The sequence below is a fragment of the Balaenoptera acutorostrata genome, chromosome 13 (genome assembly GCF_949987535.1).
Source record: "Balaenoptera acutorostrata chromosome 13, mBalAcu1.1, whole genome shotgun sequence".
Classification (NCBI taxonomy): domain Eukaryota; kingdom Metazoa; phylum Chordata; class Mammalia; order Artiodactyla; family Balaenopteridae; genus Balaenoptera; species Balaenoptera acutorostrata.
In genome coordinates, this window is record NC_080076.1 from 72,483,595 (window position 1) to 72,509,376 (window position 25,782).

The window sequence follows — 25,782 nt, forward strand, 5'->3', positions numbered from 1 at the left end:
TATTGTAAATAGAGCTGCAATGAACATTTTGGTACATGTATAGTCTACTTTAAATTAGTACATTTACCACTTCCCAAACAATTTAAGAACCTCACAAGTTAAATTCCATTTATCCACTCCCACGCTTCATATTCTTGTTTTTTTCCAATATACAGTCATGTTTATTGACAAAGCAGTAATTCCTTTAAATAATTTGTCAACATAAATATGTCAAATGGGTTTTAAAATCATTTCTCTCTCTGTTCCCCAACAAGAATTACTCTACTGATATGATATTGCTGTTCACTTACTGCTAAACCTAAACTAGTGAAATGATAATGGGTAACTGTTATATGGCACATGACAACTAATTTGAGTGGTAATAATGAATGTTTAATGATCCTCCTTTCAGGCATGAACATAAAACTTTTCACGTATACCTTAACAAAATTATAACCATTAACCTAAAAATTATAGTTGCAACTGAAATAGTAGCCAGGAATTATAGATTATAGCCAAGTCAGAATATTGCATAAATATTCCATATGAACACAGATACAGGGGGCACACAGGAAGCACCAGCGTCCTGTTTTCATTCAATCCAAATCCTTGTTTTGAAATTTATGAAAGTTGTGATTAGTAGAGAAGATATTTGAATCCAGATATTAAAAGGCTGTTATTTCTATCAAATAAGTACAATAGTCAAGGTCATTTTCACTTTTCGCTAGCTCACAATTTCTAAACACAAATAACATGTATATAAAAATGTGTCCCCTATATGGGTAATATTTTTAGAATACTCTATTTAGATCAAGGAAAGAGTGAACGTAACATTTATCAGAATTGCAGAATTTTTATACCTTAAATTTCATTTTTTATATGTAGATGATTTTCCAGTTGTGTCCCTCTATCAGACTATAAATGTGACGTTGGGAAAAGGAAGAAAGAGATCTGAAAAATGAATAAAGTGTTTTAAAATGGTCTTTTTTCACTGACGGAAAATATCTTTGGTTACATTTCCAAGTTACATCATTCTTGGTATTCAATTAAGAGCCTCATTTCATATGCCTGCGATGTTGCAAAGAAACACCTCTGCCTCCTTTCGGGTTGGGTTTGCTTTCCTTGTTACAGGGTAGTTGAAAACCAGTGCCACTGCAGTCACAAATATGCAATTTTACACCAAATCCCAGGGCTCTCTATTATTTTTTAATTGTTTTAAAATACACATTGTGCTTATAAAATTCAAGAGAGAAAAAACCCTAATAACATAAAAAAGAGTAGCCAGTAAAATCTGCAGTTTTTCCCAGTTATGATCCTCTTTATCAGAAATTAATGTCCAGTTGAATGGTGCATCATACTGGCACCAGCTCATCAATATGATTCTGCCTCTTTAAAACTCCCGTTTACAGGCCAAGGTGGCATGTGTTGGGTCACATTCTCCAGCTGTGTACATACTCACTGAACACATTTCTAACTGAGCAGGCATTCTTGACTAAAGCTAAGGCAAGATCAAATGAGAAAAGGAATTCCAAACGTCCTTTGTAAACTATAAAGTGCTTCAGAAATATAAGATGGCAGAGTCCCTCTCATCAGGAAACTTGCACAAACCTCTTAGATAGCCTCATCCACCAGAGGGCAGACAGCAGAAGCAAGAACTATAATCCTGCAGCCTGTGGAACAAAAACCACATTCACAGAAAGATAGACAAGATGAAAAGGCAGAGGGCTAGGTACCAGATGAAGGAACAAGATAAAGCCCCAGAAAAACAACTAAATGAAGTGGAGATAGGCAACCTTCCAGAAAAAGAATTCAGAGTAATGATAGTGAAGATGATCCAGGACCTCGGAAAAAGAATGGAAGCAAAGATCGAGAAGATGCAAGAAATGTTTAACAGAGACCTAGAAGAATTAAAGAACAAACAAACAGAGATGAACAATACAGTAACTGAAATGAAAAATACGCTAGGAGGAATCAATAGCAGAATAACTGAGGCAGAAGAACGGATAAGTGACCTGGAAGACAGAATGGTGGAATTCACTGCTGCGGAACAGAATAAAGAAAAAAGAATGAAAAGAAATGAAGACAGCCTAAGAGACCTCTGGGACAACATTAAATGCAACAACATTCGCCTTATAGGGGTCCCAGAAGGAGAAGAGAGAGAGAAAGAACCCGAGAAAATATTTGAAGAGATTATAGTCAAAAACTTCCCTAACATGGGAAAGGAAATAGCCACCCAAGTCCAGGAAGCACAGAGAGTCCCATACAGGATAAACCCAAGGAGAAACATGCCGAGACACATAGTAATCAAATTGGCAAAAATTGAAGACAAAGAAAAACTATTGAAAGAAACAAGGGAAAAAAGACAAATAACATACAAGGGAACTCCCATAAGGTTAACAGCTGATTTCTCAGCAGAAGCTCTACAAGCCAGAAGGGAGTGGCATGACATATTTAAAGTGATGAAAGGGAAGAACCTACAACCAAGATTACTGTACCCGGCAAGGATCTCATTCAGATTCGATGGAGAAATCAAAAGCTTTACAGACAAGCAAAAGCTAAGAGAATACAGCACCACCAAACCAGCTCTACAACAAATGCTAAAGGAACTTCTCTAAGTGGGAAACACAAGAGAAGAAAAGGACCTACAAAAACAAGCCCAAAACAATTAAGAAAATGGTCATAGGAACATACATATCGATAATTACCTTAAACATGACTGGATTAAATGCTCCAACCAAAAGACACAGGCTTGCTGAATGGATACAAAAACAAGACCCATATATATGCTGTCTACAAGAGACCTACTTCAGTCCTAGGGACACATACAGACTGAAAGTGAGGGGATGGAAAAGATATTCCATGCAAATGGAAAACAAAAGAAAGCTGGAGTAACAATACTCATATCAGATAAAATAGACTTTAAAATAAAGAATGTTACAAGAGACAAGGAAGGACACTACATAATGATCAAGGGATCAATCCAAGAAGAAAATATAACAATTATAAATTTACATGCACCCAACATAGGAGCACCTCAATACATAAGGCAACTGCTAACAGCTATAAAAGAGGAAATCGACAGTAACACAATAATAGTGGGGGACTTTAACACCTCACTTACACCAATGGACAGATCATCCAAACAGAAAATAAATAAGGAAACAGAAGCTTTAAATGACACAATAGACCAGATAGATTTAATTGATATATATAGGACATTCCATCCAAAAACAGCAGATTACACTTTCTTCTCAAGTGCGCACGGAACATTCTCCAGGATAGATCACATCTTGGGTCACAAATCAAGCCTCAGTAAATTTAAGAAAATTGAAATCATATCAAGCATCTTTTCTGACCACAACGCTATGAGATTAGAAATGAATTACAGGGGAAAAAAACGTAAAAAACACAAACACATGGAGGCTAAACAATACATTACTAAATAACCAAGAGATCACTGAAGAAATCAAAGAGGAAATCAAAAAATACCTAGAGACAAATGACAATGAAAACACGACGATCCAAAACCTGTAATGAAAGTTACAGTAATGAAATTGAAACTGTGATTAAAAATCTTCCAACAAACAAAAGTCCAGGATCAGATGGCTTCACAGGTGAATTCTATCAAACATGTAGAGAAGAGCTAACACCCATCCTTCTCAAACTCTTCCAAAAAATTGCAGAGGAAGGAACACTCCCAAACTCATTCCGTGAGGCCACCATCACCCTGATACCAAAACCAGACAAAGATACTACAAAAAAAGAAAATTACAGACCAGTATCACTGATGAATATAGATGCAAAAATCCTCAACAAAATACTAGCAGACAGAATCCAACAACACATTAAAAGGATCATACACCATGATCAAGTGGGATTTATCCCAGGGATGCAAGGATTCTTCAATATACGCAAATCAATCAATGTGATACACCCTATTAACAAATTGAAGAAGAAAAACCATATGATCATCTCAATAGATGCAGAATCAACACCCATTTATGATAAAAACTCTCTAGAAAGTGGGCATAGAGGGAACCTACCTCAACGTAATAAAGGCCATATACGACAAACCCACAGCAAACATCATTCTCAGTGGTGAAAAACTGAAAGCGTTTTCCTCTAAGATCAGGAACAAGACAAGGATGTCCACTCTCGCCACTATTATTCAACATAGTTTTGGAAGTCCTAGCCACGGCAATCAGAGAAGAAAAAGAAATAAAAGGAATACAAATTGGAAAAGAAGAAGTAAAACTGTCACTGTTTGCGGATGACATGATACTATACATAGAGAATCCTAAAGGTGCCACCAGAAAACTACTAGAGCTAATCAATGAATTTGGTAAAGTTGCAGGATACAAAATTAATGTGTAGAAATCTCTTACATTCCTATACACTAATGATGAAAGATCTGAAAGAGAAATTAAGGAAACACTCCCATTTACCACTGCAACAAAAAGAATTAAATGCCTAGGAATAAACCTACCTAGGGAGACAAAAGACCTGTATGCAGAAAACTATAAGACATTGATGAAAGAAATTAAAGATGATACAAATAGATGGAGAGATATACCATGTTCTTGGACTAGAAGAATCAATATTGTGAAAATGACTATATTACCCAAAGCAATCTACAGATTCAATGCAATCCCTATCAAATTACCAATGCCATTTTTTACAGAACTAGAACAAAAAATCTTAAACTTTGTAAGGAGACCCAAAAGACCCTGAATAGCCAAAGTGGTCTTGAGGGGAAAAAACGGAGCTGGAGGAATCAGACTCCCTGACTCCAGACTATACCACAAAGCTACAGTAATCAAGACAATATGGTACTGGCACAAAAACAGAAATATAGATCAATGTAACAAGATAGAAAGCCCAGAGATAAACCCACGCACCTATGGTCAACTAATCTATGACAAAGGAGGCAAGGATATACAATGGAGAAAAGACAGTCTCTTCAATAAGTGGTGCTGGGAAAACTGGACAGCTACATGTAAAAGAATGAAATTAGAACACTCCCTAACACCATACACAAAAATAAACTCAAAATGGATTAGAGACCTAAATGTAAGACCAGACACTATAAACCTCTTAGAGGAAAACATAGGAAGAGCACTCTTTGACATAAATCACAGCAAGATCTTTTTTCTGATCCACCTCCTAGAGTAATGGAAATAAAAACAAAAATAAACAAATGGGACCTAATGAAACTTAAAAGCTTTTGCACAGCAAAGGAAACTACAAATAAGACGAAAAGACAACCCTCAGAATGGGAGAAAATATTTGCAAACGAATCAACGGACAAAGGATTAATCTCCAAAATATATAAACAGCTCATGCAGCTCAATATTAAAAAAACAAATAACCCAATGCAAAAATGGGCAGAAGACCTAAATAGACATTTCTCCAAAGAAGACATACAGATGGCCAAGAAGCACATGAAAACCTGCTCAACATCACTAATTATTAGAGAAATGCAAATCAAAACTACAATGAGGTATCACCTCACACCAGTTAGAATGGGCATCATCAGAAAATCTACAAACAACAAATGCTGGAGAGGGTGTGGAGAAAAGGAAACCCTCTTGCACTGTTGGTGGGAATGTAAATTGATACAGCCACTATGGAGAACAGTATGGTGGTTCCTTAAAAACCTAAAAATAGAATTACCATATGACCCAGCAATCCCACTACTGGGCATATACCCAAGGAAAACCATAATTCAAAAAGACATGCACCCCAATGTTCTTGCAGCACTATTTACAATAGCCAAGACATGGAAGCAACCTAAATGCCCATCAACAGATGAATGGATAAAGAAGATGTGGTACATATATACAGTGGAATATTACTCAGCCATAAAAAGGAACAAAATTGGGTCATTTGTAGAGATGTGGATGGATCTAGAGACTGTCATACAGAGTGAAGTAAGTCAGACAGAGAAAAAAAATATCGTATATTAACGCATATATGTGGAACCTAGAAAAACAGTTCAGATGAACCGGTTTGCAGGGCAGAAATTGAGACACAGATGTAGAGAACAAACGTATGGACACCAAGGGGGGAAGTTGGCGCGGGGGTGGGGTGGTGGTGGTGTGATGAATTGGGAGATTGGGATTGACATATATACACTAATATGTATAAAATGGATAACTAATAAACACCTGCTGTATAAAAAAATAAGTAAAAGAAAATTTAAAAATAATAATAGAAGAAATATAAGATGGCAGCATTCTTAGGTAATAGTACAGAAGGATACTAAACTCCTGATGAAGCTCCGTTTGTTCACCTCATTGACCGTGCTGTTGCCCCTACACAGACATGGCATTTAGTCAATAAAGTCTTTGTCTCTCCTGGGTTCTTTCTAGCCTTCCATTCCAGGTTTCTTCTGATGGAGAAGAATTCCTATTAAAGCATGTACACCAATTAATTATATTTTACCAGGCTTATTTTGCTATGCACATATACATTGACACTACATACAGTATGTTAAAGAACATGTTAAGAAATATCTGGAAGTTTATGTATCTTTTTCATTTACCCTGTGTTTTATGGCCTTGTTTATCACCTCCTTGTACCAGCTCACCAAACTTCCCTGGAGGAGCTGCAGACCAAATTCCTTAGCACCCAGTGGCTCTGAGCAAACATAGAATATAGTAGCAAGATGCAAAAGTAATGAGACAGACCAAAGGCACACATCAGAGGGACAATTTGTGAGTGGGGAAAGGGTTTTTTTTTTGTTTTGTTTTGCTTTTTGTGGGATAGGGAAACACCTACTTTGGACAGTGGGAGAGAAAAAAGCTGCAATTGGTCTTTTTAACACACACAGAACAGGTTACTATTGTGCTAAAAATATGTTTATGTGTTAGGTTGGTTGAATAACGTGAAGGGTGGGCACCCAGAAGGAAGACATGGAACCTAATGGGCTCAAATATCCTCTCTTATTGTTTGAAAAGTTGTCTGGAAAGCAGTGCAAAGCCTCTTCTTCCTCTCGGGCCTGACTAGTCTGCTGCCATGCTGTCCCCAGCAACGCCATGGGGTGGTGACTAATTGCCCCTGTAAGTCACCACACCACTGTGCTAGTCCGTTTATTTTTCTGACAGTAATTTAGTGTTTGCTCTTTCCCACACTTGTCATTCCATGTTTTCCCTCACATTAGAAGCCCAGGGCACTTCTGTGAGGGCAGGCAAATAGCAGGTAAGGGAAAGGAGATACAACACTGCGCCTGGCCGCACCGCTCAGGGACCTCGCCGGGAAGGACGCGTGGGCTCGCGCCGGGGAGGGAGCCCCATCAAGTAGCACCCGCCTCATGTTATTGTTTATATATTTTACTCACATACGTTATAAATTCCACAGAGCATTGTAATTGTTATTATTGTTTTTTTAATTAATTTATTTTTGGCTGCGTTGGGTTTTTGTTGCTGCGCGCGGGCTCTCTCTAGTTGCGGCAAGCGGGGGCTACTCTTTGTTGCAGTGCGCAGGCTTCTCATTGCGGTGGCTTCTCTTGTTGCAGAGCACGGGCTCTAGGCACGTGGGCTTTGGTAGTTGCGGCACTCAGGCTCAGTAGTTGCAGCACACAGGCCCTAGAGCGCACAGGCTTCAGTAGTTGTGGCGCACGGGCTTAGTTGCTCTGAGGCATGTGGGATCTTCCCGGACCAGGGCTCGAACCTGTGTCGCCTGCATTGGCAGGCGGATTCTTAACCACTGCGCCGCGAGGGAAGTCCTGTTATTGTTGTTTTAAACAATATTTATTCATAAATAAGTACATTTTAAAGAACAGTTCTGATGTTCTTTATGCCTTTCTGCATTTCTTTGCTTCCATCTGGGACCATTTTCTTCAATCTAAAGAACTCCTTTAGTATTTCTTGTGATGAATGTCGGCTGGTGGAGAATTCTTTGCTTTTTGTTTTTTATTTTTCCTGAAAACATCTTTATCTCATCTTAATTTTTGAAGGATCTTTTCACTGGGCATAGAATTCTAGATTCCTTCCTTCCATCCTTCCCTCCCTTCTCCCTCCCTCCCACTTTTTTTAAGCTTTAAAGATCCTATTGTCTCCTTTCTTCTATATTTTAGAGTAAAAAGACAACAATCAGTCTTATTGCTCCTTTGAAAATAATATATCTTTTTTCCTCTAGCTGCTTTTTTTTTTTTTTTTTTGGCGCGTTTTTTATTTTTTGGCCACACAGCACAGCACGTGGGATCTTAGTTCCACGACCAGGGATCAAACTCACGTCCCCTGCACTGGAAGCGCAGAGTCTTAACCACTGGACCACCAGGGAAGTCCCTTCTGTAGCTGCTTTTAAGGTTTTTCTCTGTATCTGATTTTCAGAACTGCCTATGATGTGCCTGGGTAAGGTTTGGTTTAGATTACTTCTCCTTCCTGGGGCTCACTGAGCTTCTTGAATCTGTGGGTCTTTGGCCAGATTTGGGAAAATTCATGGCCAGTATTTCTTCCCTGACTGCTTCTGACCTATTCTCTCTTCTCTTCCTTTTGTGGGACTTGAATTACATGTATTGGGTTGGCCAAAAAGTTCGTACAGAAAAACCCAAACGAACTTTTTGGCCAACCCAATATTTTAGACCTTTTGGCCATCTCCCACATGTCTTTTATGCTCTGTTCTGTCTTTTCCACTTTATTCTCTCTGGATATTTTCGATTAACCAGGCTTTGGGTTCATGAATTCTACTTTCTGCTTTACCCATTCTGCTGTGGAACCTAGTCAATGAATTCTTAATTTCAGGTATTATATTTTTAAATCCTAGAATATCCATTAGATTATTTTTATAGATTTCCAATTCTGTTGAAATTCTCCATTTATGTATCTGTCTTGTCCTTTTCTCTTTTTTTGACTTATTAATCATAGTTATTTTGAAGTTAGCTTCTTGCCAGTCAAGCTGCTTATTAGGGCACAGTAGACATGCCAAGTGGCTCTTCTCACTGGCTCTTGACATTTCAGCCATTTGTATTTTTGAAAGTCTACTTTTCTCTTCTGTAAGTCTTTGAGAACTTCCCAGGGGTTGTGAGGACACAAATCCCCACATTTATGGAGGTTAGCTGCTTGGTGACGGCTGAGGGAAATGCTGGTCCCCTGGGCTTGGAGCCACCTAACTGAGAGCCCGTTGGTCAGTCAAGGCTATAAGGATGGTATTCAGGGTTGAATTTATTTGTTGTTCCTGTTTTACTCCTTGTATATCACAAGTTTTTAAACATTATAAACATATTTACAAGGGAAATAACTGATATTAAGCTCAACTATCTACCTAATGTTTTTTTAAATTCTTTTCCATTCTTTGTTAATATATATATTTCAGATAAGATATACACACACCCAAAACATACGCACACACACATATACACATATTAGGTTGGCCAAAATGTTCATTCGGTTAATGAATACATTGTTCAATAAAGTTCTTCATGAACATGAAAAATGTCTTTCATTTTTACTTAAAACCGAACAAGCTTTTTGGCCAACCCGATATATACCCACATATATATTTGGGGGTTAAAATTGTTTATTGTGGTAAAAATATCCATAACAAAATTTGCAGTCTTAACCATTTTTAAGTGTACAATTCAGGGATATGAAGTACATTCATATTGTTGTGCAACCATCAATGCCATCCATTTTACAACTCCGTCTTGCAAAACTGAAATGCTATACCCATTAAACAATAACTCTATTTGCCCCTCGCCTCAGCCCCTGATAACCACCAAATACTTTCTATGATTTTGACTGCTCTAAGTACCTCGTATAAGTAGAATCATACAGTGTATGTCCTTTTGTGACTGGCTTAGTTCACTTAGCATATGCCCTCAAGGTTCATCCATATTGCAGCATGTGTCAGAATTTCCTTCCTTTTTAAGGCTGAATAATATAGTCCATTGTCTGTATAAACCACATTTAATTCTCCATTCATCTGTCAATGCACACTTGGGTTGCTTCCACCTTTGGGCTATTGTAAATAATGCTGCTATGAACATGGGTATACAAATATCTCTTTGAGACCCCACTTTACATTCTTTTAAGTGTATACCCAGAAGTGGAATTGCTGGACCATATGATAATTCTGTTTTTAATTTTTTGAAGAACTTCCATACTGTTTTCCATAGCGACTGCACCATATTACATTCCCACCAACAGTTTTGCCACATCTCCCCCAACACTTGTTATTGTCTGTTGTTTTTTTTTTTTAATATTAGCCATCCTAATGGGTATGAGGCGATTTCTCACATGTTGATTTGCATTTCTCTAATGATTAGAGATATTGAGCATCTTTTTATGTTGTTATTGGCCATTTGTATATCTTCTTTGGAGAGATGTCTACTCAAGTCTATTGTCAATTTTTAAAAATTTTTTATTTTTAAAAAATATTTATTTAGGCTGCGCCGGGTCTTAGTTGCAGCGCACAGGATCTTTGTTGCAGCATGTGGACTTCTTAGTTGTGACATGCATGCCAGATCTAGTTCCCTGACCAGGGATCGAACCCGGGCCTCTTGCATTGGGAGCTCGGAGTCTTACCCACTGGGCCACCAGGGAAGTCCCTACTGTCAATTTTTAAATCAGGATTTTTTGAGTGGTCTTGGCACCCTTATCGAAATACCTTTGACTATACATGCAAGGATTTATTTCTGAAAAGCCATTGGGTTTCTAGTGCTAAAAATTGTTCTGTGGATTCTCTGGCAGCCTAGAGCCTCTTTCTCTCCTGCCTGCCATCCCAAGGTCGTCTTGACAGGATGTGGCTTGGGGGTGAAGAGGGAGGTGGCAGCGGAGTGGGGGAGAGAGGGAGGGAAAATGTATATGTATTAGCTCAACTTCTAAAGCACATGTAAAATTATGCCATTCTTGGTATTACCTGTGATGGGTTTGCTCATTCAAGAACTATTGAGCACCTCTCAAGAGTATATGAACATTGTGCTAGAAACTGACAGGCTCCCACAAAAACAGAAGACAAAGACTCTTGTAGGCTGCCTGGAGAGGAAGGATACCTGGGCTTGGAGCGGGAGGTGGCAGTGTAGGTGGTTGGAATGATTAAGTGTCTGGTGCATGGTACTGGTAGGGAGTGCTCTGGAGGCTCAAGGAGGTGGAGGCAGAGGCCACGGTGCAGAGCCATGCCCCAGGACAGCAGGCTTCTGCTTCTCATGCACCAGATCCAGCACTGGCCACTGAAGCACTTGGGAGCACTTCTGGATTAAGGGCTCTGCAGCTGCAGTGGGTGGACAAGGAACCTGGGTTCCAGGTGAGGGATAGTGGAGCAGAGGCTCAGAGTTGACAAGGGACAGTCAAGGTCATGAGACAAAGACTTGAGATATCATGGCCAGAGAGCAGAGCTATCACTAGAGGGGCCTGGGAGTTGAGATAAAGAGGGGGTATCTGCCTGGGACCTACAGGGTTAGGCTTGGAAGTTGAACCTTACTTGGTCAGAAGCAGGGCAGTGGCATTTCAGGTTCATAACAGGGGCAGTGACAGTCCGTACTGGGTGTCTTTGGAAGAGTCATGTGGCCAGAGAGGAGGCAGGGCCCGGGCAGGAGGCTGCTGTGGTGGACTGGGGACAGAGGAGGAGGGCTAGGACCGGGTCCCTAGTAGGGTCAGAAGGAAGGAATGGGCCAAGGGCTGGAGGAGCTGGGGCAGGCTGGTCGTGGGCGAGGAGGAGGGGCTGCACCATGGAAGTGCTTGTGTTTTCAACGCACAACAGAAGGAGCAGAGCACAGCTGGACTGGGAGGGCAGAGGGTGGCTCTGGTTGGGATTTAACAGCAACATCAGTAGTAACGGTGGCATTCCAGGCAGGTCAGGGGTGGTTTACTAGTCACAAGCAACAGTGGCCGTCAGTTTGCCCACCAGGATGAGAGTATGTAGTGAGAAGGTCAAAGAGCGAGGCCTGAGCCATGGGGCAGAGGGAGGAAGAAGATCTGGGGCAGAAGTGTCTTCCTGCCTTTGTGGATGAGCATCAGTGGAATGTGTTCCAGTTTTTAGGCTTTTCCAGAACCTGAATAGAAAGTTAAAATCTTGCTGTATGGCTTGGATTGTTTCTGTTAGTTCCAAATCCTGAATCTTTTGGGGTCTTCAGTATAAATAAATGTTGGCATGTCATGTCAGTAGAAATTCTGGGCTTTGTGCTAGTGTGTGTGTGTGTGTGTGTGTGTGTGTGTGTGTAAATGGCCTTCCCTAGGTATCCTTCACTGGCCTCCCAGAGGGTGAGGACGCAGACATGCTGGTGATTGCTGAATGTGCCATAAGTTAGACAAAGGAATTAAATGGAAGGAATCATTTGTCGCAAATTGCTCAAGAAATTCCATTCCAAACAAGGAAATGTACAAAGACTTGAGACTCTCCTCATAAGTGTCAACATGTCCACTCAGCAAATGTTGGGTGTTTGGAAGGCAGCCGGGCACCCCATCCCCCTCATCTGTTGCCTGTGACCATCGCAGCAGGAAGCCCACACAACCCAGTGCTCCTGGAGCCTGACCTGTTTCTTATCTTTGGATTCTGATGGTATGCTACCTTAAGAAAACAACAAACAAAAAAAAGCTCTTGGAAGTAATTTTCAAAGGAGAAAAAAAGATGTTAAGTTAAAAGACTGTATAGGTAGTGGTTTTGCTTATTTTTTTAAGGCACCACATGTGGATTGTGATTCTTCTTCCTTGATGTGAAAACAGAAGGAGCCCCTCTCCGCCCTCCCCCCCTTTCCTGAATGGCGGATGTCCACTCCTGTTCCCACCGTGCCCTTTGTGAATGTGTCAGCTCCGTGCTGTCTGTGTAGCAGCCATGGTCCATGTATGTTTGAGCAAAGTCCCTCATGCCTGCTTGGACAGCATTTATTAACCGTGACTTGAACTCATTCCATTTGGATTTCCCCCTTTAAACTGGGGTCTCAACCAAATAGTAAAAATGAAGTTGTCTTTGGACTTGAATTAATGCGCCATAAAAAGTTGTTGTTCTAAAAAGAATTAAGGGGCTTCCCTGGTGGTGCAGTGGTTAAGAATCTGCCTGCCAATGCAGGGGACACGAGTTCGAGCCATGGTCCGGGAAGATCCCACATGCCGTGGAGCAACTAAGCCCGTGCGCCACAACTACTGAGCCTGTGCTCTAGAACCTGTGAGCCACAACTACTGAGCCCGTGTGCCACAACTACTGAAGCCCGTGTGCCTAGAGCCCGTGCTCCGCAACAAGAGAAGCCACCGCAATGAGAAGCCCGCCCACCACAATGAATAGTCCCTGCTCACCGCAACTAGAGAAAGCCCGTGTGCAACAAAAGACCCAACGCAGCTAAAATAAATAAATAATAAAATAAATAAATTTATATATTAAAAAAAAGAAACCCCTAGCAAAATAATAATAAAATAAAAAGAATTAAGGCAGGAGTTGCCAGTTTCGTCCAGTGAAGAAAAGGGTCGCCTCATCTTTGACTCCAGAAAGGCCTGAGGGAGGCCATAAAGTGGGCAGGGCCTGGGGTGACTGTCCAATCTGTGGCGTCCCTTCTGCTTGGCCAGACAGGCGCAGTTATCTCAGACTTGGAACCAGAAGGAACCCCACCCCACCCCCACGTCCCATAGGGAAGCTGAGGCTCACTGAGGGCAGAGGGGAGGGTGGCCGTATGGTGGTGATGTTTCTGGTCTGCGGCAGAGGCAAAGTCAGAACCAGGGCTCCTCCATCGAAGTCTGGGACTTTCCTGGCTGGGGGCGAGGAGCAGTGGGAGGGATTTGAACAGAAATGAAAAAACGTGGAAGCGGCTCTGTGTGATGTCACCAGGCTCCAAGCAGCCCCATCTGTTGGTTGATTGACATTCTGGCACCAAGGATGTGGGGGAGGGAATTGAATTCCAGGTGGGATGGGACCCCAACAGCCCTCCCTCCCCAGGTTCTGAAACAGGCTCTAATTGGTTAACTCCTTGCAACCCCAGGGTATATGACAGTGGAGAAATGAGGACTTGAGCCAAGGCTCCCCCGCCCCACCCCCCCGGGCCCGGTGAAGGGCCAGCCTTCTTTGGCCTCGATCGGACCCAGATAGCGCTCTCAGTGCCGGCTCGGGTTCCGGGCCATGTGCTCGCGCATTTTAAGAGGCTGAGCTGCGCTTTCCGCCGCCCGCCCGCGTCCCGCCACGGAGAGCTAGCCTTTGTCTAGACTGCTGGGCTGGAGGAGAGCTAATCCCTGCTTGGGACGGGGCTGGAAGAGGCGCGTCCAGTCCTCCGGGGACTGGCGGGTGGCCTCGCGGGGCGCCCTTCGCTCTTGGAGCGGGGCCTGGGGGGGCAGAGGTGGCCTCCTAAGGCTGGTGGGGAGGAGGCTGGAGGAATGAGGACGCGCCGCGCCGCTCCCCTGCTGCGCTCAGGCTGACCGACCGGCGGGCGGAGCGGGGTCTCGGCTTGACTGCGCTCGGAGCGCGCGGACTGGCCGCTGTCCGCGGTGCTGAAGAGGCGGCCGCGGCGGGGAGGCGGGCCCGGGGCCGCCGGGCAGCATACACCCAACCCGGGGACCGCCCTCCTTCTCCCGTTCTTGGCGCGGCGGTAGAAGCCGGCACTGCACCGAGATGGACTGAGAGCGCGGCAACGGAAAAGCGGCGGCGGCGGCAGCAGCTGCAAGAGCCCCCGCAGCCTCGGGGCCAGACCCACTTCCACACCCAGGAGCCCCTCCCTGGGGTGAGTTGGGGCAGACAGAGCAGGGATGGGGTGGATGGGTCCTGGGGGCATGGGAATCTCTTGGGCTTTAAAATTTTCCTTCCCCACTGTAAATTTCTTCCAGCCCTGATCTTGAGTAGCTACAGGGCTGAGGGCTCAGATCTCTGCCCTGGTACTCCCCCAGTCCTGGGATAGAGGGCAGGGACGTCTGCCCTCACAAGCCAGGGGACAAAGGGTTCATCCAGAAGTCTAAGGACAGTCACAAGGCATGTCCTCCTCCCAACCCTGGGTGCAGCTCACTGCATGGCACTGGGAAGGGCTGTTTGTCCAGGCTATTGTCAGAGGAACAACACCTTCCCCTCCCTCTCTGTGCAGGGGGCTGGGTCTGGGCAGCCTGGCCACTGGAATTCAGCCCAGACAGAGGCCAGCCATCTTTTAGCAGGGAAGACAGGCTTGAGCCTTCACTGGGGCTACAAGTGAGAGGTAAAGTCCTTTCCCTGCCTTCCTCCAGTCTCCTTAGGCACCTGAGCTGCCATGACCAGGGCTTCAGGGGCCAGTGTCACAGTGCACCTGGCTGTTGTGAGTGAACTGGACTCAGGCAGAGGCGCTCTGGAGTGGATACTGGGCAGCACTTCCTGCTAGAGTGTGTGTGTGTGTTTTCCCAGCACACGAAGGGGATTTTAAACTGGTGGTGCCTGTCACAGGAAAAGCCCTTCTCCAGCTGGCCTGTGCCTCTCAGTAAGCAGTCTGAGGTCACGCTGGGCAACTACCTAGTCAGAGGAGCCCTGGGCTTCCTCCGTCGCTAAAGCTGCCCCCCTCCTGCCTCAGCCATCTGCTGAAGGGGGAGATGTGCTTAAACTTGATGGGTCACCTCTGCCTTCGATCCCACCAGCATTCGGTTCCCATCTCCATCACCTGGCAAGGTCAGACAGATAGACCTCTTGATTCCTAAAACCTGATGGGCGGGCTGTTGGGGGGCTTTATGGCCTCAACAAAGGACTTTTGGTGTGTTGGGGAGGTGAGGGGCTGGAAGGAAGGGGACCATGTAGAAGTCTAGTTGTGCTGGATTCCAAGCTGTGTGAGGTGCCTGTTCTAACCTGGTGGATGTAAATGAAGCTTCTAAATCTCGACAGACTCATGCTGGAGGACTGAGGTCTGTGTTTTGTTCCGTCTGTCTAGCCTAAGCTGTGGGCATCAGAAATGACTCTGGTGGGCAGCTTCCTTGGACCATCGGGTGCCTCACAGTGCCGATGAAATGAAAGAGAGGTGAAAAAGATGTGTGAGATGATGTGCTGATTTTAGGGTCACTGTGAGCTGCAGTGGTGCTGCAGTGCTGATGGAAATGCATGCCAAGGAGGTGCTAGCATTACTTGCGTAAGGCAGACCACCCAAGTAACATTTGTCTCTGGCCAGTGTTCTGTAGAGAGGAAAGGTCATAAGGGGGAAAGTATGGTAACTGCACATCTGACATATACTCGACTTACATTATTCTTGATCGCTTTTTTCCACCCAGAAGCACTTTTGTTTTGGGTAGCTAGGTTTTTTCCTATCATGTAAACACTTTGTATTTTGGCCAGATGAATAAACCTTGGTAGAGTGTAATTGTCTGGAAGGATGGCTGACTCATAACTGTACTTTGACATCCTTGTTGACATCCTTGTTTCATTAAAATATGAAGTCCAAAACATATAATGGCAGGCCAGCTAAGCAGCAGACCATTGCTTCTGTTTTGGGAAAACAGTGTATTTGAGCTTTGCATGTTGTTTGTTTTGAAAATACAGTTATAGCCCCAAAGTTTTCCGTAACTAGATCAAGTTGGGGTGTATGTATATTTTTAGCATGCTCCACACCTGTAATGCAATCAGGCTACCTATTTTTATTCATAGTTTGAACAACTTAAAACCTCTTCAATAATTAAGGTGGCCTCAAGTTCTCTGTAACTGAAGAAGATAACATTTGAGGGTTGACTGGATGATGCACAGTCCTAGATTCAGCTCACAGTCTCTGCTCAGAAGTCCTGCACTTGGTTGAACACGTGCAAGCCTGCATCTATGCACAATTGTAAAATGGGCATGAAAAGTAGGAACCAAACCTTTCTGACTGGATTTCTCAAGGTCAAGGCAGAAAGTAAAGATATAGTGATGAATATTTAGCAATAGATCAAATTTTATTTTGTTGAAAGCAGTTGATCTCGGTTTCCAGGTAAAATGGTGTTAGGGATGGTGTAAGAGCTGTGTTGTGTAAAGAAGTGAAAAGAGTCCCAGCTTTGTAGATTAAGAGACCTGGGTTCAAATTCCCATTTTCCCTCTTATTAACTGTATGCCATGATGTGGTCTCTCTGAGCCTCAGTTCTATTATTTGTGAAATAGAGAAAGTAACAGCTCCCTGGTATGTAAACTTAGCACGGGACTATAGGTGCTCCGTGTTATCCTGAACATCTCTTGCCGTAGTCTGCCACCACCGGTTATTAGGAGAATGTGAGTGTGTTGAGACAAAATCTCCACACAGTGGTGTTCAGTCTCAAACCATGAGGGCCATGAAAGGACTCAGTAGTTTGCCTTGGGGTAGCCTGGTCCTGCTGGAGGTGGTGTTCCCGAGGTGGTGTTCCCAAGTTGGGGACTGTCCCTGGGTCTGCTGTCATCCAGGGACATTGGCTGGGCAGTGGTGGAGCTTGGGCAAAAGGAGTGTTCTCTCCTGGAGGAATGGAGCCTAAATGCCAAAGTCCGTGAGGGCTCTCTGTTCAGAGAAACCCCTTCCAGGAAAGGGTTTGTGGTTGCTGCTGTTCCCCCCGAGGTTCTCTCTCTCTGAGACGCGGTTTTCCTCCAACAACGTGTGTCTTCTCCTCCTGCGTCTGTGCCCCAGGCCCCGTGGTTATAGCAGCTAACACTGGGTGGGAGCTCACTCCAGGCCAGGCTTTCCTGTCCATCCTCCATCCTCATGACAGCCCTGTGAGGTATGAACCATTACCACGCCTGTGATACAGATGAGGAAACCGAGGCCAGGAAAGGTTAGATCACAGGTGCCCAGGGTCTGACTGTGTGGCCCCTGTCTCTCCAGCAGGAGGAGAGGGCCGCGGGTGAGCTGATGGCACAGAAAGGGCAGTCACCCTGATCTCCAGGCTCACAATCCAGTGCTCCCTCCTCACACTGTGGCGACAGCACCCATTGCTGGGCAGCAGGAGGAGGAATGATGAGCAGGGGTTAGGGTCAGCCGGACAGAGTCCCAGCAGGGAGGGGTTAGTGTCCGAGACTTCCCTTCCAGGCCTGCCAGGTTGGCTCATCCTCACACGGAGGCGGGGCTTGGGATCTGGCAACAGGGACAGCAGCAGACCTCGGCTGTGAGCAGAGGTGGAAGGTGAAGGGTCCTTGGAAATCAACAAGGCTGAGGCCGACCTGTTAGGTTATGAAGAGCCTGAGGCCCTGAGAGGGAATGACTCATCCATGGGGGGGGGGGGGTGTGGGTGTGTGGGTGTGTGGGGGGGTGTGTGTGTGTGTGTGTGTGTCTTTATTCCATTTCCCAGGGCAAGGGCCCCCCCTAATGGACCGCTCCAGCACTGCTTCTCTGGGGAGCCTGGGATTTGCTGGTGGCTCTGTCAGAAAGGGCTTCCTACAACCAGGGACCTCTCCGATCCCAGAGATGACCCTGAAGTGGGCAGCTCCCTTGGCCCCTGGCTCCCCTGACCGGGAAGCAGCTCCATCTGGCCTCTGCTGGCACATGGGTGCATTTGCAGACTGCACTGATTTCCATTTCCTCGGGTGATGAGGTAATTTAAAGGTTATTCAGTTGAGTTTCTAGTTCCCTTGGCTTGAGGCTCTAAAAACACCTGCTGCTAACAGCCTGGGCACCAGGCATTGATATAAAAAGACATGCTTGTCGCCCATAAACTTGAATTATTTAACGAAGCGCGTGGGTCTCTTATAGCTGCTTTGCACACATGCCCCGTCTCAGTGGTTTCTTAATGAGTGTACCTGTGAGCTTGCTTTTTTAATTGAACGGCACTTCATGAGGCTAAACCGATCGCAGCCCCTGCGAGCACGCTGCTCTTCCTAGGCTGCCATTTGCAGTCACTGGCCCCCAACCTCTTAAGTCTTCCACCTTGAACCTCAGCCCCCATGAGCTTCGACTCCTTCCTCTCCTTGCTGTCTCAGGCCATTCTCTGTCTGTTCTTCTACCACACTTTCTCTGGATTCTGTCCCTTCCCTCCGGCCATGCTGCCACCGCTCTGATTCAGTTCCTCATTATCCGCTGACTTTTTGCCAGGTCCTTTGACCAGCTGCTTCCCTGCTTCAGGCAGCCCCTTTTAGACTTGCCCCAGTGTGCTTCAGGCAGATTAACCTTTCAGGAACTGGTTCTGCTCTTGTCACTGCTCTCCTGACAAACTTGCCCTGGCCACTTCCTGCCTCCGGCATGAGGGCCGATGCCTCAGCTCGGCCTCAGACTGACCCAGCTCCCTGCACTGCGAGCGCAGAGCCAAGGCCTCTTGTGCAGCCCGGCCCTCCTTCCTCTCCTGGGCAGTGCTCCTACCAACGCCTGGACATGTCCCTTCACTCTCCCACCTCCTCCAGGCCCAGCTTCAGAGCTGCCCTCCTCCAAGATGCCCTCCCGCTCAGACTTTTCCTCCCCTACCTGGACCCAGAGCACACTGGCTCAGTCATCCATTCACAGGGGTCAGAAGAGCCTTGCCACAGGTGAGGTTCAGCGCTGGGCACCAGGAATGCCAAAGTGAGTGGGTTGTGGGTTGTATTGTGTCCCCCCGCCCCAAAAGATATGTTGAAGTCCTAACCCCCAATACCTGTGAATGTGACGTTATTTGGAAATAGGGTCTTTGCAGATGTCATCAAGATGAGGTCAAGAGGGTGGTCCCTAATCCAATGTGACTAGTGTCCTTACAAAAAGAGGAAAATGTGGACACACACACACACACACACACACACACACAGAAGGTCATGTGAAGGCAGACACACAGGGAAAGGCCATGTAAATATGGAGTTATGCTGCCACAAGCCAAAGAACACCCGAAGAGACAAGGGGCTCCCAGAAGCCAGAAGAGACAAGGAAGGAACCTTCCCTACAGCCTTCGGAGGGGCATGGCTCTACCAACACCTTGGTTGTGGACTTCTAGCCTCCAGAATTGTGAGACAATACATTTCTGTTGTTTGAAGCCTCCCAGTAGAAAAATAATACAGTGAGAATAAGCCCTTCCTGGCCCTAGAGGTGCTGACCATCTGCAGGGAGACAGACAAGATCCTTCTGAGTCAGTGTGATGAGTGCACAAGAGAGGTGCGCGGATGTGATGGGAACCCTGAGGAAGGGCCCTCCCCCAAGCAGCCTTCCATCTCCTCTCTGGGGTGACAGTAGTCAGTAAGGTTCCCTTAGCAGGGCCCACACCCCAGTGTCCAGAGATGACAGGAGCCAGCCAAGGTGGGGGACAGGCAGGGCATCCCGGGCCAGGCGAGCAAAAGCATGGGAGGGAAGAGCAGCTGGTGGAGCCGAGGAGTGGGAAGTAGGGGGCTGCTGAGGCCTGCAAGGCTTCACTCCTGGTGGGCTGTGGTTTGCCGAGGAGTTTGAACTTAAACTTGCTGCTGTGGGTATCAGGGAGCCATGGAAAGGAGGTGACAGGGAGCAGATGGTGTTTTCAGTAAATGGTTTCATGGCGGCATGAAGGATGGATCCGAAGGGATAAAAGAAAAAGCTGAGACCTTGGAAGTGAGCCAAGGTGTGGAGAAGAGGGTATGGATTTGCAAATTAAGCTGAATTTAACATCATCAGGACCTGGGGGCCCTTTGAATGTAGGGACTTAAGGAGAGGGAGAGACACCAGGAGCTGACCCTCAGGTCTCTAGCCTGGTGCCTGAGGGCAGAAAGAAATGTCTGGAGAGGGAAAGGTTGTCATGAGGGAGCAAAGGAGAGATGCTGGGCTCAGCTGGGGACAGGTTGAGTGTGGGGGACATCCAGGTGGCCATGGAGGTCTGGAGCTTGGAGGGGAGGCCTATTCTGATGGTACAGATGGGGAAACATGAACAGGGAGATGGGACACGGCACCCTGGCCATGGACACCATCACCTGGGCCCCAGCATGGAGCGGGAAGAAGATAGGGGTGAGGACTGACTCCTGCCTGGGAGCTGGGACAGAGGAGGCTGGAGGATAACGGGTGTGTGGCAGCAGGACCAGGAAGCAGGGGGCGGTTGGTGTGACTGGGACCTGCCGCAGTAAGGGCCCCAGGAAGGCCTCAGACAGGGCTGCTGTGTTCAGGGATGACTCTTCTGAGCAGCAGTGCATCCGTCACTTCTTGCCTTCCCTGCATCTTCTGTCTACACTGCCTACCACATCCCTCTCCCAGAGCAGGTCTGGCGAGGTGAGCGCAGGTGGGTGCCTGGACACCTACCTGGTGGCCTCTTCTGGGCCTCATCCCTGAGCCACAGCTGGTGTCTGTGGCAGCCTGGTAGCTGGGGTGGGGGGGCGAGGCCTGCAGCCTGGCTGGATGACGGGTGCCTGAGCCCCCTGCCCCCCCACGCCTGGTTGCAGCTGTGTCCGTTCTTTGCAGGGCCCGTCACCATGGGCGGCTCTGCTCCTCCGCCTCATGCGGATCATGCCACGGGTGCGGCAAATGCTCCAGCCCCTCTCTGATTGCTGCCTGCCAGGTTGGTCTGTGTGCACTGATGTGGTGGTTTCTCTGATGTGACTTCTGGGCCCTCCTGCCCCCAGGAGGTACCTCCTTCGTGCCTGACCTTCCACCATTAGAGAGTCTTCTGTAGGGTCCCATAAGTTTCGACATGAGCAGGAGTTGATTCTGGTGTACCGTTTCCAATGGTAATTTGTTGAGAGATTACTTTAGGTTAGGAAACATAAAATTGTAAAACATTTAAATGATTCTAAAATATATGACAAAATGTAGTCATCTTTCATTACCTCCCTCCATCTCACGCCCTGCTAGAGATAGACACACCCATCTGTTAAGAGTGGTTCTTTCCCAGATTTCCCCACGCATTTACAAAGCCATGTAAGTCCACAGGCACCCATGCATACATACTTACATGTATATGTGAGATCATTTCATGCATATTGATAAGCAGCTTGCTTTTTCCCTTACCAATATATTTTGGAGATCTTTACATGTCAGTACAAATAAGCGTATCTCATTTCTAAAATAACAGCATGGAATTCTGTAGTGTATCATACTATGTTCAATCATTTTCCTCTTCATGGATAGTTTCTTTACCTTTTATTACTATTTCAGGGATGCTGTAGTGAACCTTTTGGTATATGCATCTTTGTGAATGTGTGTAAATTTTTCCAAAGCATAGATTGCTAGGAGTGGAATTGCTAAGTTACAAGGTCTTGACCATGATAAATATCAACAGACACTATCAAATTGTCAGCCCAAAAAAATGCATAGATTTACATTTCCCAACAGTGTGGGTTGTCAACAAAGGCTACCCTATCATTCTTTTTACTCTTTGTTACTCTGATGGGTGAATGAAAAGGCATTTCCTTGCTCTGTTTTGCATTTCCCTTATTACCAATGAGACTGAGTATACTTTTTTCTGTTTATTGACCAATCATACACATTTTGTGACTTGTATATTCATATTCTTTGCCATTTTACTGTTTTGATGTGTGTATTTTTTTATGCTGATATGTAGGAGCTCATTTTAAGTTATGGTTATCTCTCCTTTGTTGGTTATATATTTTGCAAGTATTTTCTCTTTGTTGCTTATCTGTTTATGGTGCCTGTGGTGCTATGGAATTTCTAAACTTTTATGTTGTAACATCTGTCAATCAGAGGCTTGTTTTTTAGTAGTGGGGAAAAAGGAGCTTGGAGGTTTAAAATGTTGCCTTCTTGACCCTTCTCTGGTCTGTGCTTGCTCTTTGACTTTGAACAAAACCCCTTAATGTCACTAAACTTCGTTTTGCCAGCTGTGACCCAGTGCTGTCTGTCCTGCCCGACCTCACCCCAGCTGCTGTGAGGATCATGGGAGAAGCTGTCTTCAGGGCTTCACAGCCATTCTGAACTTCAGTTAAACCAATTCATTGATGGACACTGAGAGCCAGTCTTCTGACACAGGCCTCATCTGGGTCAGAGGTTTTCAGGGTGCCAGGACCCTGCCTCTGACTTTTCCCAGGTGTTTTTTGAGTGCCTGCCCTACGTTGGTGATGTCACCCTCATGACTCTGCAGAGGGAAGTGTATTAGTTTGCTCAGGCTGCCATAACCAAATACCACAGACTGGGGGGCTTAAACCACAGAAATGAACTTTCTCACCATTCTGGAGGCCAGAGTCCAAGGTCAGGGTGTCAGCAAGGTTGGTTTCATCCTGAGGCCTCTCTCCTTGGCTGTCTTCTCATTGTCTCCTCACATGGTCATCCCTTGATCTGTGTCCTAATCTCGTCTTCTTTTAAGGACACTGGTCATATTGGATCAGGGCCCAATGTGTGACCTTATTGTACCTTAATCACCTCTTTAAAGGCCCTGTCTCCAAACATACTCACATTCTGAGGTACTGAAGGTTTGAGCTTCAACGTATGAATCTGGGGGCACAATTCAGCCCCTAACAGGAAGACAGCCCCGTGTCTGGATGAGAATCATGGAGGTGAGGCTCGGAGAGGCTCCTGTACTTGTTTCCAGTCACCCAGTGAGCCAGTTGCAGATCCGAACTCAGGCCCATGAATTAGACCCCTAAGCCCACGCCTCCCCAGGCAGCTTGACTGATGTTAGGACTGTTTTGGCTTTCACTGCCTTGACTTCCTGCCCACTGGTCACTGGCCTGTGTCCCCGCCATCCTGTGGCCTCAAAACTCATGCTCCCTGGGCAGGGCACCTACTCCCAGCCAACTCTTCTGCACCGCCTTTGTCCCCTCAGGAAAGGTTTCAAATAATAATTAAAATTTTTGAATATAGCTTGTTCAGTTTTTGTTGTTGTTGTGGGAAAGATCGCACAGTGAGATAAAGAGCATTTGGAATACAGGAAACTCCCCAGTAACCTCACACCCTCACAAAACTGTTTTTGATTTTTGCACTTTCCCTTCCCTTCCCCTCTCTGCACATACAGTTGTATTTCACGGCTTTGGTATCACATTAAAGAGGGCCCTTCATGCTCTGCTCTTTTCCCCCCACATTATCGCTAACAGTTTCCCTGTCTAAAGCGATCACTTTAATGGCTGTGTAATATTCCATTGAGTTGAGGTACTCTAATGATTTGAAGCATCCTCCAATTGTTGAGCGTTTGAGTTTCCCATTTGCACTATTATAGATAACAATGCAATGAATGTCTTTGTACTGAAAGCTTTTTGCTTCTCTTGAATTGTTTCCTGAGGGAAAATTCCCAGGAGTTGGATTACCGAGTTAAGGGCAGCGGTATCATCATGGCGCGTTGATGAGCTAGAATGTCTCTTTCTGCTAAGAACCTGCGATGCTCCACGCCACCAACAACGAGTGAGCACGCCAGCTTCACTGTACTCTCGCTGGCATTAGGTGTTAATTAAATTCATTTCTGACCATTTTAATATACTTAAAAGAGTACCTATCTCAAGGCGGCTTTAATTTGTACTCCTTAAATAATCAACAAAGAAGGAGGAACATTCTGCAATGGATTTGTATTTTCAATTCTTTTTGTTGTCACTTTCTTTTTTTTTTTTTTTTTAAAGGAATAATTGGAGACTAGACAAATGGATATTAATCCCTTGGGAATCCCAGCTCTTCTGTGGTTGTCTTGAGGGATTTGTTGGTAAAAGTAGTCTTTAGACTTTGACAAGCAAAAGGCCTTTTGGCCAATAACGGACATAAGCAATGGAGCGGGGCCAGATGGGCCGGCCGCTCCGGGGAGCAGAAGGGTCTGAGAAGAGGCCACGTCCTCAGAGCGACCTGGTGGGACCTGACCCTAATTCTCTGGCTGGTCCGAGGGCAGGCCACCCCTTCCTAGCACGTGTGCAAGGATGCAGCATACCCCTTCGCTTGCCCCAGGGCAAAGCCCGGCAGGCTCAGCTCCCAGAGAGGGCCCCCATCTCTTCGGCTGCCCCTCACAGCAGAGGGCACGTGTGGGCAGAGTCAGGCCGAGGCAACGTCCCTGGTGGAATCTGTCTCATCTTTACCTTCTTTCAAACTGACTTGAGTGGTGCACTCTCCCCCATTCCCTTTTTCTGATCTAAAATAATCAGTGATAAACTGAAAAATTTTTTCCCCTCGAAAGTTTATTTTAATTGCCTAGCAACACATTATCATAAATTTCTCTCAAATTAATTCTTTGGCTTCATTGCAGGATCATTTATTAATGATGACGGCAGTCAGCATCTATGCATGGCTATTCTTAGAACACTGCTGTCTTAAAGGGCTTCATTCATAAGACATCCCCGCAAGGAATGTGTGTGCTAGACTCACCCTTGGAGAACTTGATCCTCCAGACAACACAGAGAAGGTCAGCACCTCTCTTCTGTGGGCCCGAGCCCCTCATCAGTGGTGAGCCTGAGGCCCAGAAGGGGAACCAGAGGTCCACGTTGGTTTAAAGCAGTGGCCAACTCATGTCAGGTTAGATTTTGCCCCTGCAGGACTCCCAAGCCTGTGCTCACCTCTGCGAGGTCCATTCAAGGTCCAGACAAGGGCAGAGGTGCAGAGGGGAAGGGGCTGCATGGTGTTGTGCATTAGAAATGCCCTGTGTGGGGTCAGGGAGCGGGGTCAGCGGTGGAAGGCTTGGGAGGCCAGAAGATGGTGTGGGTGTGTAGATTGAGCCAAATAGGGCTTCCTATGAGTGATAAAGTTGCTTTCATCTATTGATTCATTGATCAGTTGATTGATCTGTTTATTCCTGGGCTCACTCATTCAGTGCACGTCTACTATGTGCTGAGCCCCGCTGGAGGCTGAGAATAGTGAGAAAAGACCACAGTCTTTGCCCTCAGGAGTTCACAGTCTGGTGTGGGAAATAGACAAATAAACAGGAACCCACAGCAGAGCATGCTAGGTCCTGGGAAGGAAAGAAGCAGCCCTGGGCATTCTGGGAGCCCAGACTTGAGAAAATTCCCTGTGATCATATTATTTTAACATTTCCGTATATGCCTAGCTTTCACACAATTATTAACTATATTGCATGGTTTGCCTTTTTCCTCTCAGCATTTTGTGTTTAAGCACAGTTTCTTACTTCTGCAAAGTCATCACCTACATACTATGTGGTTCCAAATGGTTCCGTGATATTCCATGAA

At 45.7% G+C, this 25,782-nt stretch overlaps 1 protein-coding gene across 7 annotated transcripts in view; it reads left to right on the plus strand.

The window, feature by feature from the left end:
- The window catches only part of OSBP2 (oxysterol binding protein 2), a 181,133-nt gene that overhangs the window by 78,022 nt on the left and 77,329 nt on the right, over positions 1-25,782 (plus strand). The window contains exon 1 of one of the 7 annotated variants that reach the window (XM_057526010.1): positions 14,528-14,617. The exons of the other annotated variants lie outside the window; for them this stretch is intronic. The gene's annotated coding sequence lies outside the window, so the exon portion shown is untranslated. Of the gene's footprint in view, positions 1-14,527; positions 14,618-25,782 lie in introns of those variants that run through there. 7 annotated transcript variants of the gene reach the window in all.